The 11,614-nt window shown below is 39.0% G+C and overlaps 1 non-coding gene across 1 annotated transcript; it reads right to left on the bottom strand.

Moving 5' to 3' along the window:
- Positions 1 to 9,913: 9,913 nt before the first annotated feature.
- On the bottom strand, positions 9,914 to 10,021 carry LOC112766905 (small nucleolar RNA R71). The gene has a single exon (XR_003184612.1). It is a non-coding gene; the product is annotated as a small nucleolar RNA R71 (small nucleolar RNA).
- Between the last annotated feature and the right edge of the window lie 1,593 nt (positions 10,022 to 11,614).

Here is an 11,614-nt window from a genome sequence, read left to right on the forward strand (position 1 = left end):
AGATTGGTTATTTAAGAATCATGTTTTGCTTGATTGTTCTGAAAAGTCAGTACAGTTTATGCCGGAAGGGACAGAAGCACCAGTTGTGGTGAATAGTTACTATTTGAATTCTATGATAGTAAATTGTTCTAGAACTGAATGTCAAGGTATTATGTTATTAACTGCGGGAGTATCGGGTGATGATCAGAGTTTAGAGCAGATTCCGGTTGTATGTGAATTTCTAGATGTGTTTTCGGATGATATTAATGAATTTCCACCTAACCAGGAAGTGGAATTCGCAATTGAGTTGGTGCCTGGAGCCGGTCCGATTTCGATTATTCCTTACAAGATGTCACCTTTAGAAATGGTTGAACTGAAAGCTCAGCTGAAAGATATGTTGGATAAGTATTTTATTTGACCAAGTGTTTCTCCGTGGGGAGTGCCAGTGTCACTGTTAAAGAAGAAGGATGGGAGTATGCGGTTGTGTGTCAATTATCGGCATTGAATAAGATCCCTGTGAAGAATTAATATCCGTTGCTTAGAATCAATGATCTAATGGATCAGTTACAGGGTGCCGGTGTATTTTCTAAGATTGACCTGTGATCCGGGTATCATTAGATAAGGGTTAGAGATGAGGATATTTCGAAACTGCTTTCAGGACGCGTTATGGTCATTATGAGTGTATAGTGATGTCTTTTGGGTTAACTAATGCCCCGGCAGTATTTATGGATTATATGAACAGAATTTTCCGACCGTATCTATACAAGTTTGTTATTGTCTTCATTGATGATTGATGTGTGGAAAACGATCCAACACAAAACTCACCGGCAAGTGTACCGGGTCGCATCAAGTAATAAAACTCACGGGAGTGAGGTCGATCCCACAGGGATTGAAGGATTGAGCAATTTTAGCTTAGTGGTTGATTTAGTCAAGTGAATCAACTATTGGTTGAGTGATTTTGTATCCAACAGTAAGTAAATAGCAGGAAATGTAAAGGGAGAGGGATGAATTGCAGAAACTAAAGAGAATTGAAAGTAAAGGTACTGAATCTTAAAGAACAAGAAATTAAATGACTGAAACTTAAAGTGCAAGGAATGTAAATTGCAGTAACTTAAAGTGCAAGAAATATAAATTGCTTGAATCGAAAAGGGATTTGGGGACTAGGAATTCAGAATTTAAGCAAGGGAAATTAAATTACAACAATTAACCAAGCAAGAGATGAATTGAAAGTAACCAGAGTTCAAACAAAAAGTGAAAATGTGATTGCAGCAGTGGTTCAGCAGAAGAACCAAAAAGTAAATTAGATTTCAGGACTCCAGAGACTAGATAGCAGAGTCTAGATCTCAATTGCCTTCCGAGATCCAAGTTCACAAAGCAAATAAAGAGAAATTAAAGATTGCAGCAGTAAAGGAAACGAAATTTGACTCAATTATGCAGTAAGAAAATCAAAGAGATCTTAAATGGAGATTGAGACAGAAGTTCCTCAATTCTTCACACTCAAGACTCAAACAAAACCCAGTAAAGAAAACAAAAAGATCAGAGGAAGAAGAAGTGAATTCTCTCCTCCAATTCTCAAGCTAATTGCAGTCCGAAAATAAAAATTGAAGATCAGAAGTTCTAAAGCAGAAAAATGGAAAGTAAGCTCTCAAGTTGACTAAGGATGAAAATTAAAAATGAAAGTAAGCTCCCTTCTAATTCTAACTAACACCTATTTATACACTTTCTATTTTGGATCTAAGAATTTTGAGTGGGCTTGAAAGATGGGTGAAGAAATGAATTAAATTGGATTGTTGAGTGAAATTCAGCCCATCTTGCTCCCAGGAGGTTGCTCTGCTCTTGTGGAGAGCAGAGCAGGGAAGCCTTGCATGGGGATCCAATTAATGCACAAAAGTGTAGGAGAGGCATCAGGATGCTGTCCTGCCCTTGTGGAGAGCGGGGCAATGGTGTCATGGTTCGTGCCTTGCTTCCCTGCCCGTGCGTCCAAGCTACGCGCGCCCAAGCTCCTGGCCGTGCCAAATTGTGCGTGCCATGTACCAAGAAATGCTGCTCTGCCCTCCTTGTGGGCAGCGCAAAGCTTTCGTTGTTCTTGGGTGAGGTACCAAGTTCGAAACCTAGCTAAAGGCATGCTGAGCTTTTTCTTCTTGGTACATGATTCACGCCTAAGGCTTGGCTTCCTAGAGGTCTTGTGTTCGATCCTTGGAGATAGCCTTTTAGCCAAATGTGGCTCATTTTCCTTTGTGTGTAGCGCTACTTCCTTCCCTCTTTAGCTTGGGTTCGAAACCCATGGGTGGCTCTTGGAGTTAATTTTTCTTGAATTTTTTCATGAGGAGCCCGAAATTGCTCTTGAGGAGGGCAGGGCAGAATTTTTCCTTCCCTTATTTCTTAGCCTAGAATTGTGCTCCGCCCTCAAGAAGGGTAGGGCAGTGAAGCCTTGAATGCTTGGTTCATTGTTGTGCTCCCTTGGAGGGCAGTGTGCTCTTGTGGAGAGCAGTGTGGCTTCCTCCTTCAATGTTGTGCCACACTTCTTCTTCTTTTGCCACACTATTTTCTTCCTTTGGCCACACTTCTTAAGCCACACTTCCTTCTTTTCTTCTTTTCTTCACCTACAAATAATCAAAACAACCAATCAAAGTATCACTAAATTCACAAGGTTTATAAATCAATTAAAAATCAATTAAATTTAGCTTAAACCTCATGATTTAGCATCAATTAAAGAGTGGTTGATTGATTCAAATAAAATATGCAATTCCACTCTAAATTACTTATTTATAGTGCAAGAAAGTGCATAAAAACTAGTGAAACAAGTGAAATTAGCTTAAAAAATGGGTATATGATGACTTGTCATCACAACACCAAACTTAAATCTTGCTTGTCCCCAAGCAAGCATCAAAATTAAGAGGAAATGAAATGAAAAAGAAAAGCATACATATCCTTATTAGGCATATAGTAGAACTTGGTTCATGGAGTTTTTATGCAGACAATGATAACTCAGTTATTGTTTGTTGTTACATAATATACACTTTTCCTCAAAGGCTTACTAAGCTTGCTATTGTAAGGTTTACTTTTTACTTGCTCCCTTGCTAACTTTTCTTTTCTTATTTTGCTTAACAAGCTTATTATTCTTTGAAGGCTTGGTGTCAAATGTTGCAGCAGCCTTTGGCTTTATTTTTACTCAACATTTCTTCACCACAGACACATGACTCACTATTTCCTCCTAGGATCATTGATGCCCAGCACCTCTTTGGATAACTAAATGTTCTGTAGCTAGGTTGCTCTTTATTGTGGACTTTCAATTGGCCATCCCAAATCAGTTGATCTAAGTGGCCAGGTTTTGAAATACCCCTTAGAATTTACTTATCCAAGCATATCCTAGTACAAGAACACCACAGGCATGTGTCCTAGGGTCCAAGCTATTGGTGCCTAGCCTTATTCTTTGTTTTTCTTGCCACATTGGCTTTTTCTTCTTCCTTTTCTTTCTATTTTATTTTGTTCTCAAGGGATTTTTTTTCTTTACTGATAGGAACCTTTATGATAGCAAGCTAGCTCACACTTCAATGAAAATGACATTATGCAGCAATTATTTCATGAGTTATGCATTTAATCAAACACATATACCACCATTAAATTCCATTCTAACTTTTGCAACATTGGATATTTACTTTCTAATTCAAACATTTACCTTTTATTCAAGCATATGGGAAACAAAACAAAATTTAAAGCTAAGTGATGAATGACAAGCATTATGCAGATCATCATACTTAATCAAACAACTTCACTTGCAACTAGATGAACACTTTAGCAAGACATACAAGAATTCCTAAATTAAAACTTTTCACAACAACAAGGATCAAGTGTAAATACAACCTTTTAAGTTGCAGCTTTTCATTCTTCCTCCTGTTGCCTCCCTTTTGAGTCATAATGCAAATTATCTTCAAATGTTGGCTAATTTCCTGCATAATTCTCAAAAGTTGCTTGCTTCTCAAGCCCTTAAATGAATGGTTACTATGCATAAATTGAGTGTGTCTTTTGGATTTATTTTGGTGTGGGAACACCAAACTTAATTACTTGCCACTGCCTCTGATGCAACAAGTTAACCATATGTGAAACCTTGTGTCCTTGCTAAAGGTTATGGAATTAAAGCTAAAAAGCAGTTAAATAGTTGAATAATTTGTCTAATTGCTTGGAGCTAGCATTGTGCAGGAAGTGAGAATGTTCTTTTAAATGAGATTTTGGTGGAACACCAAACTTAGAATCCTTCATTCTCCCTTAAATTATTTTGGTGTGCAACACCAAACTTAGCTCCTTGCAATGCATATCAATTATTCAACATTTTTATTGAAAAAACTATGAAAAGAAAACTACCTCAGGTTGGGTTGCCTTCCAACAAGCGCTCTTTTAATGTTACTAGCTTGACATCCTTCATTCTGTTGATCATGGAAATTGAAGATCACAGTGCCTTAGCTTGTCTTTCTTTACCGTGAACTTCCTTCGGGTTTCCTCTTTGATGACCTCTATGAATTCCCGTGGAAGGATCTTAGTCACAATATAGTGATCAGACAGCTGTGGGGACATCTTCATGGTTTGAATGTTTAGCAGTACTTTATCCCCTAGTGAAAATTTCTCAGTAGGGATTTTTTGATCCTCTTTAATTCTATCCTTTGTCTCTCCTTGTAGGACTTCCTTGTTGTGTTTTTCTTGGCTGGTACTTTCTTTGTCCAAGGTTTCTTACTTTCCTCTATGATCTTTTTCCATTGTTCCCTTTTTGCAGCATTTTCATTGTTATTTGGTTTGTCTTCAGTGATGTTGAAAGGGATTTCCTCCTTCTTGGTTATTTTTGAAAAATGCTGAGCCAATAGCAGTATGTGTTCTTCAAGCTTCTTATGTGCATCCATATGGTTTTTGGTCTCATGGATTTGAACTTCCATGAGTTTCTCTATCATCATTTCCAAGTCCGAGATTCTCTGAAAAAGTTGTAAATGTATGGGATGAACTGGTTGATGTGGGAAACCTTGTGAAGGAATTGCATAGGTATTGCGCGGATAAGATGTGGGTGTTGCAGAGGTGTTCTGGTGATTTTGTGAGTTGTTATGAGGCTGGAAGTGCATGTTTTGTGAGTATTGGTTTTGATTGGCATTATTGGATGAGTGACGTTGGTTGTTTGTTGGTGCACGAAATTGTGATCATCAATGGCGCCATCAACATGGTACACTCAATTGCAATCTCAACTCTTTATCACAACTTCGCACAACAAACCAGCAAGTGCACTGGGTCATCCAAGTAATAAACCTTACGCGAGTAAGGGTCGATTCCATGGAGATTGTTGGTATGAAGCAAGCTATGGTCATCTTGTAAATCTAAGTCAGGCATACTCAAATGGTTATGAATGATTTATGAATAAAGCATAAAATAAAGATAGAGATACTTATGTAATTCATTGGTGAGAATTTCAGATAAGCATATGGAGATGCTTTGTCCCTTCCGTCTCTCTACTTTCCTACTGTCTTCATCCAATCCTTCTTACTCCTTTCCAGGGCAAGCTGTATGTTGGGCATCACCGTTGTCAATGGCTACAGTCCCGTCCTCTCAGTGAAAATTTTCAACGCGCTCTGTCATAGCACGACTATTCAGCTGTCGGTTCTCGATCATGTCGGAATAGAATCTAGTGATTCTTTTGTGTCTGTCACTAACGTCCCACAATCGCGAGTTTGAAGCTCGTCACAGTCATTCAATCCTCGAATCCTACTCAAAATACCACAGACAAGGTTTAGACCTTCCGGATTCTCTTGAATGCCTCCATCAATTCTAGCTTATACCACGAAGATTCTGATTAAGGAATCCAAGAGATATCCACTCAATCTAAGGTAGAACGGAGGTGGTTGCCAGGCACACGTTCATAAGTGAGAATGATGATGAGTGTCACGGATTGATGAGCGGATAATTTGTATGCTTTTTGGCATTGTTTTTAGTATGTTTTTGGTATAATATAGTTAGTTTTTAGTATATTTTTATTAGTTTTTAGTTAAAATTCACTTTTCTGGACTTTACTATGAGTTTGTGTGTTTTTCTGTGATTTCAGGTATTTTCTGGCTGAAATTGAGGGACCTGAGCAAAAATCTGATTCAGAGACTAAAATGGACTGCAGATGCTGTTGGATTCTGGCCTCCCTGCACTCGAAGTGGATTTTCTGGAGCTACAGAAGCCCAATTGGCGCGCTCTCAACGGCGTTGGAAAGTAGACATCCTGGGCTTTCCAGCAATATATGATAGTCCATACTTTGCCCAATATTTGATGGCCCAAACCGGCGTTCAAAGTCACCTTTAAGATTTCCAGCGTTAAACGCCGGAACTGGCACCCAAATGGGAGTTAAACGCCCAAACTGGCACTAAAGCTGGCGTTTAACTCCAAGAAGAGTCTCTACACGAAATTTCTTCATTGCTCAGCCCAAGCACACACCAAGTGGGCCCGGAAGTGGATTTTTATGTCATTTACTCATTTCTGTAAACCTTAGGCTACTAGTTTTCTATATATAGGACCTTTTACTATTGTATTTTCATCTTTGGACATCTAGTCTTTCGATCATTGGAACTTTTTGATCATGTTTTTATGATTGAACCCTCTTTGGGAGGCTGGCCATTCGGCCATGCCTAGACTTTGTTCTTATGTATTTTCAACGGTGGAGTTTCTACACACCATAGATTAAGGTGTGGAGCTCTGCTGTACCTCGAGTATTAATGCAATTACTATTGTTCTTCCATTCAATTCCACTTGTTCTTGTTCTAAGATACCACTTGTTCTTCAACTTGATGAATGTGATGATCCGTGACACTCATCATCATTCTCACCCATGAACAAAGTGACTGACAACCACTCTTGTTCTACAAGCATAAGAGGCTTTAGTGAATATCTCTTGGATTCCTGATTGCACGATGCATGGTTGATCGCCTGACAACCGAGTGCTCGTCTGACAAACGAGCCAACCATTCCGTGAGATCAGAGTCTTCGTGGTATAGGCGAGAACTGATGGCAGCATTCAAGAGAATCCGGAAGGTCTAACCTTGTCTGTGGTATTCTGAGTAGGATTCAATGACTGAATGACTGTGACGTGCTTCAAACTCCTGAAGGCGGGGCGTTAGTGACAGACGCAAAAGAATCATTGGATTCTATTTCGGCCTGATTGAGAACTGACAGATGAATTCCGCTATGCTGTGACAGAGCATATGCAATCGCTTTCACTGAGAGGATGGGAGGTAGCCACTGACAACGGTGAAACCCTTGCTTGAGCTTGCCATGGAAAGGAATAAGAAGGATTGGATGAAGACAGTAGGAAAGCAGAGAGACGGAAGGGAAGGCATCTTCATGCGCTTATCTGAAGTTCCTACCAATGAATTACATAAGTATCTCTATCTTTACCTTTTTGTTATTTTCGTTCATCACCATTACCATTTGAGTTTGCCTGACTAAGATTTACAAGATGACCATAGCTTGCTTCAATACTAACAATCTCCGTGGGATCGACCCTTACTCGCGTAAGGTTTATTACTTGGACGACCCAGTGCACTTGCTGGTTAGTTGTGCGAAGTTGTGTAATGCCATGGTATTGAACTACCAAGTTTTTGGGGTTCATGACCGGGGATTATGAGAGTTGTGAAAAAGTATTGTTCACAATTTCGCGCACCAAGTTTTTGGCGCCGTTGCCGGGGATTGTTCAAGTTTTGAGCAAGCTTTTGGTAACATCAGTGCCAAGATCCGGCAACAACACCAAGTTTTTGGCGTTATTGCCGGGGATTGTTCAGTTTGGACAACTGACGGTTCATCGTGTTGCTTAGATTAGGTATTTATTTTTTTCGAAATTCTTGAAGATGAATTCTAGAGTTTCATGATGATTTGTTGAAATCTGGCTGGCTGAGAAGCCATGTCTAATCTCATTGGACCGAGGTTTCAACTTATCATCACAAGAGCTTGTTGATTTCTATCAATTTTGCTTTTGGAGCAGTGATTTGCTAAGGCTTGGCTGGCCATTGGCCATGTCTAGTGTTTTGGACCGAAGCTTTCTTTGAGATCTTGGCTGGCTGTGAAGCCATGTCTAATTCCTGGACCGGAGTCTTAGACTAGCATTGCACTGATTCCTGGAATTCTCATTAAGAATTTTGATATCTTTTTCCACTTAATTTTCGAAAAACACAAAAAAATCAGAAAAATCATAAAATCCAAAAATTTCTTGTTTGAGTTTAGTGTCTCATCTTAAGTTTGGTGTCAATTGCATGCATTCATTCATATGTATTAAGGATTTTCAAGTAATTCTTGATAATTTTCGTGCTCTGATCTTTGAATTCAATTGACTTGAGTGTTTTGTGTGTCTCATATGCATTTTCATTTTGTTAGTGTCAGTAGTATACAAACTGCTAAGTTTGGTGTCTTGCATGCATTGTTATTTGATTTTAGTAGCATTTTGATTTTTCCTTATTATTAAAAATCCAAAAATATTTTTAATTTGTGTCTTCTCAAGTCAATAATACAGGGAATTGAAGATTCAGAACATACAGCAGAGGAATTGCACAGAAAAAGCTGGGCGTTCAAAACGCCCAGTGAAGAAGGACAGACTGGCGTTTAAACGCCAGCCAGGGTACCTGGTTGGGCGTTTAACGCCCAAAAGGGTAGCATTTTGGGCGTTAAACGCCAGAATGTGCACCATTCTGGGCGTTTAACGCCAGGATGGCTAGAAGGGAAGATTTTGTTTTCAAATCAAATTTTTTTCAAGTTTTCAAAGTTTTTCAAAATCAAATCTTTTTCAAATCATATTTTTCAATCAAATCTTTTTCAAAACCAATTTCTTTCCATTTTTAGAGATACTTACTATCAATTAATGATTTGATTCAACATTTCAAGTATGTTACCTTTTCTGTTGAGAAAGGTTTAATGTCTGAATCATATCTTTTCTTGTTAGTCAAGTTTTTAATTTTCAAATCAAATCTTTTTAAAATGTTTTTCAAATCATATCTTCTCAATCACATCTTTTTAAAACTAATCATATCTTCTTAACCACATCTTTTTCAAAATAGTTTTCAATCAAATCTTTTTGATTTCTAATTTCAAAATCTTTTTCAAAAATCACTTGATTTCTTTTCTATTTTCATTTTCGAAAATTAAGTAATGTTTTTCAAAAGAATGTTTTCAAATTTTCTACTTAATTTTCGAAAATCACTTCCCTCCTTCTCACATCCTTCTATTTATGGACTAACACTATCCCTTGATGCAAAATTCGAACTCCATCTTCTTTGATAAGTTCGAATTTTCTACTTCTGTCTTCTACTTTTCTTTTCCTCTAACACCTAAGGGAATCTCTATACTGTGACATAGAGGATTCCACATTTCTTGTTCTCTTCTCTTTCTTATGAGCAGGAGCAAAGACAAAGGCATTCTTGTTGAGGCTAATCCTGAACCTGAAAGGACCTTGAAGAGAAAGCTCAGAGAAGCCAAAGCACAACTCTCTTTAGAGCACCTGACCGAATTCTTCAAAGAAGAAGAACAAATGGCAGCCGAAAACAACAACAATGCCAACAATGCAAGGAAGGTGCTGGGTGACTTTACTGCACCTACTCCCGACTTCTATGGGAGAAGCATCTCTATCCCTGCCATTGGAGCAAACAACTTTGAGCTTAAGCCTCAATTAGTTTCTCTAATGCAACAGAATTGCAAGTTCCATGGACTTCCATTGGAAGATCCTCATCAGTTTTTAGCTGAATTCTTGCAAATCTATGACACTGTCAAGACTAATGGGGTTGACCCTGAGGTCTACAGACTAATGCTATTCCCTTTTGCTGTAAGAGACAGAGCTAGAACATGGTTGGAATCTCAACCTAAAGAAAGCCTGGACTCTTGGGAAAAGCTAGTCAATGCCTTCTTGGCAAAGTTCTTTCCACCTCAAAAATTGAGTAAGCTCAGAGTGGAAGTCCAAACCTTCAGACAGAAGGAAGGAGAATCCCTCTATGAAGCTTGGGAAAGATACAAACAATTAATCAGAAAGTGCCCTTCTGATATGCTTTCTGAATGGAGCATCATAGGTATTTTCTATGATGGTCTCTCTGAACTGTCCAAGATGTCTTTGGATAGCTCTGCTGGAGGATCTCTTCATCTGAAGAAGATGCCTACTGAAGCTCAAGAATTGATTGAAATGGTTGCAAATAACCAATTCATGTACACTTCTGAAAGAAATCCTGTGAACAATGGGACTAGTCAGAAGAAAGGAGTTCTTGAGATTGACACTCTGAATGCCATATTGGCTCAGAATAAAATATTGCCCCAACAAGTCAATATGATTTCTCAAAGTCTGTCTGGGATGCAAAATGCACCAAGCAGTACTAAGGAAGCTTCATCTGAGGAAGAAGCATATGATCCTGAGAACCCTTCAATAGAAGAGGTAAATTACATGGGAGAACCCTATGGAAACACCTATAATCCTTCATGGAGGAATCATCCAAATCTTTCATGGAAGGATCAACAGAGACCTCAACAAGATTTCAATAACAATAATGGTGGAAGAAACAGGTTTAGCAATAGCAAGCCTTTTCCATCATCTTCTCAGCAACAGATAGAGAGCTCTAAGCAGAATACCTCTGACTTAGCAACAATGGTCTCTGATCTAATCAAAACCACTCAAAGTTTCATGACTGAAACAAGGTCCTCCATCAGAAATTTGGAAGGACAAGTGGGTCAGCTGAGCAAGAAAATTACTGAACTCCCTCCTAGTACTCTTCCAAGCAATACAGAAGAAAATCCAAAAGGAGAGTGCAAGCCCATCAACATGGCTGAATTTTGGGAGGAAGAAGAGGCAATGAACGCCACTGAGGAAGGCCTCACTGGACGTCCACTGGCCTCCAATGGGTTCCCCAATGAGGAACCATGGGAATCTGAGGCTCAAACTGAGACCATAGAGATTCCATTGGACTTACTGATGACAAGTCATCATATACCTATTTTTCTATGCTTTTTCATACAAGAAATTGATGATTAGTGTTTAAATATTGCATTCTTGTGTACTTAATTGGAAGATTTCCTTGATCTTTTAATTTTATAAATCTTGTAGGAAATAAGAAGAAAAAGAAGCAAAGAAGCACAAAAAAAGGAGAAAAAAAGAGCTTTGGGGTACATTTTGAAGTTGGGTACACTTTGGAGCCTTAGGCCATGCTTTTAAAAGCGTGGCCCATGACCAAATCAAGAAAGGAAGCAGCCAGCACGCACACGATCCTGCCCTTGCCAAGGGCAGGGCAGAATCGTGATGCAAAGTGTGGTTGGAAGCAAGAATTTTCGCTAAGTTAAAATCTGGCCGCACACAGCATGACCATGCCTACTTCAAAGGGCTATAACTTGAGCTACAGATGTCCAATTGATGTGCTTCCAGTTGCGTTGGAAAGCTGACATTCAGAGCTTTCCAACGATATATAGCAATCCATATTTGGCGCACAATTGAGGTAGGAACGAAAGGCATCTTTAAGGGCCATGAGAAAGCAAGAAACTAGGCCTTACTTTGGTGCCAAGAAAGCCAAGGAAATTAAGTAGCGTGTGTTTCGGCCATGGTTCGAACTTGGGACATCAAAGTGAAAACACTGCCCTGCCCTCCGCGAGGGCAGGGCAGCAT

The sequence above is a fragment of the Arachis hypogaea genome, chromosome 2 (genome assembly GCF_003086295.3).
Source record: "Arachis hypogaea cultivar Tifrunner chromosome 2, arahy.Tifrunner.gnm2.J5K5, whole genome shotgun sequence".
Classification (NCBI taxonomy): domain Eukaryota; kingdom Viridiplantae; phylum Streptophyta; class Magnoliopsida; order Fabales; family Fabaceae; genus Arachis; species Arachis hypogaea.